General features: G+C 41.7%; 1 pseudogene; it reads right to left on the bottom strand.

Annotated features, from left to right (window-relative positions):
* Positions 1 to 1,353: 1,353 nt before the first annotated feature.
* On the bottom strand, positions 1,354 to 2,249 carry LOC102832132 (annotated as a pseudogene).
* Positions 2,250 to 3,266: the final 1,017 nt, after the last annotated feature.

Here is a 3,266-nt window from a genome sequence, read left to right as displayed (position 1 = left end):
TTCAACTGGAACAACTGTACCCTGAACATTTCTGACCCTGAATTGTAATGTGTGTCATCTTACCTAATATACCCCATTAACTGAGTATGATGCCTGAGTTCAGTATGGTCATTGCAATGCATTGTCGAATGTAGATGAAAAGTAGAGTGTGCACAGGGAGGCATGGTTAATGCTCATTTTTTGGATAAACCAAACAAACAAACTCATTATTTCAGCAACATTATCCTGTCACAGTTTTCCTTTACAAAGTTGTTATTTAGCTTATCAGTGATCATCCTACAGTCCCACACTGTCTTCCAAGAATGAGGATGTTGTTGTTGTTGTTGTTAAGTACCGTCGAGTCGGTTCTGACCCATAGTGACCCTATACAGGGTTTCCGAGGCTGTAAATCTTTATGGAAGCAGAAAACCTCATCTTTCTCCCATGGAACAGCTGGTAGTTTCGAACTGCTGACCTTGAGGTTTGCAGGCCAATTCGTAACCACTAAGGTACCAGAGCTCCTTTTAAGAATGAGGATACCAGGTGCAAAAAATGAAGTATCAACCATTTCTCTTACAACCCTCTGTAACTCACTGGGTTCAGCAATTCTTTGTAATGGCTATATAAAACCCAAAGACAATACTCAGAATTACGGGGTTTATTAGGGAAGTTAACAAGTTACAATATAGGATCAGAAAATGTTCAGGGCATATATAGTTGTTTCAGTCAGCTGCTGGAAAATGTCACTGGGACACACCACTCCACCATAAGCACTCAGCTCTAGTTCTGTGAGTCAGCAAATCAAGCTTCCCCACTTAAATGCCTAGAGGTACCCCACTCTACAAGCAAGTTTCCTGCTCAAAGACACTCAGTTTTACTTGTTCCATTGGCTGGCTGAGAAACCTGTTAATGGTCTGTCTGGTGTTCTGGTTCTTGGTTCTGCTGCTGTGGCTGCTCTTCTGTCATTCCTCTGGTGTCACACACAGCTTTCTGCCCTTGGTCAAGAAGATTGAATGCACAGGAAACTCTAGGTCCAAAGGACGTGCTCCACTCCTGCATCTTCTTCTTTGATGGTGTGAAATCCCACTCCTGCTTCTGAGATGACTCATTTTAAACTAATACTAATGTTTCAAATTTTTACAATTAGAATTAAGTCTTTTAATGTTTACAGTTCAATCATGTCATCCTATCAGTATCTTCTCCCACCTCTTTTTTCCAAGTTGTTTCTTGTAAGATAATTTACAAATATCTTGCTGCTGTCTTTTTAATAATTTGAACAATGTCTTCTGACAAGGAAAGCAGTTAAGCACAACAAGATCCGCTGCCTCAACTTCTCTTCTTTACCTCTTGTTTGAGGATGACACTTGATTTTCATTAATCCAGAGCAGCAGCACCAAAGATGATTTCAGTCAACTCCTTTGTGATGACAGCTTGGCGGGTGCGGTTGAAAGTCAAAGTCAGTTTGTCAATCATCTCAGAAGCATTCTTGCTAGCATTGTCCAAAACTGTCATCCTTGTACTTTGCTAACTAGTGGTGGACTTCTTTAAAGAGTAGTAGATGATGTTTGCCAGATTGTGTTCTTGGTAATTTTTTAGCACATCAGCATCAATATCATCATAGACACTCATGCTCTCAGTACTTGCAATGGTACTCAAGGAAAACAGCGGCTTTTCATCTGTCTTATAATAGACGACAGACCTGACTCTATTAAAGATGATAGATCCTTCATCAAATTTGTATCCAGAATTTAGTAATTCAAGGGTAATAACAGATGCATCTCCAAAAGTAGGGGGTTTTCTTCGCACTTCTTTGAATATCACCAGAAACTGGTCAGAATGAGTCCTATAAGTATGCCCCTGAGCTTATCACCAATTCCAACAAGCACAACTTCTTTTCCAGCTGTTGTGAGCATGGCCACATCACTTTTCATCTGTTTAGTAGCCAAGGAATGAATAGCACCATAAAGCCCTCGATCTGAGGATACACCAATAATGAGGTGTTTCTTCTTGCCTTCAGGTGCCTTAATATCAGCTTTTTCATAGAGAGCCAGAGATCTTCTTCCATACACTCATGCCACATTCAACTCCCTCTCAGCTCAGGTGTATTTTGCTGCTACTACCATTTTCATATACTTGGTAATTTTCTGAATATTTTTTATCTACTTCAGTCAGCTGGTAATATCTTTCAAAGTTGCCATATTTCGAACTTGGGTCGATTACGGCTGCAGAACTCAGGCCAAGACCCCAACGGGGTTTGCCCAAGAAAACATGGTGGAGCTGGCCTAGCTGAAGGTCAGTCAGACAGGCCTCTCTCACCTACTCTTGCCAAGACCCAGCAGGGAAGAAACATTGTTTAGTGGCCAGAAGAGTCTTGCCAGACTATAGCCATTAGAGACATTACATAATTCACTACACCACAGGCCACCCCTCGCTTTTATATTCATTGTTCATTTCATACATGGTGGATTCATATTCCCCATATCATTTTAAGTGTGCACACCCATAAAAGCCACTTCATGCTTTTATTGTCCCCCATTCTTTGATAACCAATTTCTAAATTGCCCAGTACTTGGAGGAGGCAAGCATCTTCTTTGACATGGAGAATCATATGTTCTTGTTGGAACTTTGAGCATCTGCATTCACAAGCAAAGTCCAATCCAGAGCAAGTCATCAAAGTGCATAAACTTACAATGGCTAACAGTGTCAAACATCTCTTTCTTCCTTCGGTTGGGTACTGGTCTATTCAGTCTAGTCATCCTCACTAGGTCAGTTGGATGCCAGCTGCAAGCTTGGAAGTCCACACACTTCCAAGCACTTTAGACAAACTGGCCCCTTCAGCCGTAGCACCAATTGGGCTAGGTCAGTGCCCATAGTCTCAGGAGTTCACACAATTCCCTGAACTTCAGACCAGTCAGCCCTTCCTCTCCTCTTTCAACTCATTTCTTCACTGCAGCACTTTCCGCCACTTCTACTCATCAAGTAAACCCCATTAGCCACCAGTTAGCATAGTAGGCTGTCTGCTTGCTGCTTCCATTTAACTTTCAGTCCTAGATGGGTCTTTTTCTGATGGGCACAGACTTTCCCTGCCTCACTGTATTCAACAGCAAACAATTTTTTTTTTTTAATAAATGTTTTATTGTGAATTGTGTGATAGTTTGCATGGGAGAACATTAGTTTTACATTCATTCTACCATACATCGTTTCGTTGGCATAGTTACCATCCCGCCCATGAATCATCACCCAACCAAAGGGTATGTATGCCCTGCAAGCCTGCCCTCTCCCACCCC

The sequence above is a fragment of the Chrysochloris asiatica genome, unplaced genomic scaffold (genome assembly GCF_000296735.1).
Source record: "Chrysochloris asiatica unplaced genomic scaffold, ChrAsi1.0 scaffold00088, whole genome shotgun sequence".
In the NCBI taxonomy this organism is placed as follows: Eukaryota; Metazoa; Chordata; class Mammalia; order Afrosoricida; family Chrysochloridae; genus Chrysochloris; species Chrysochloris asiatica.
The sequence above is the reverse complement of the archived record's forward strand: the minus strand, read 5'-3'. Positions and strand labels throughout refer to the sequence as shown.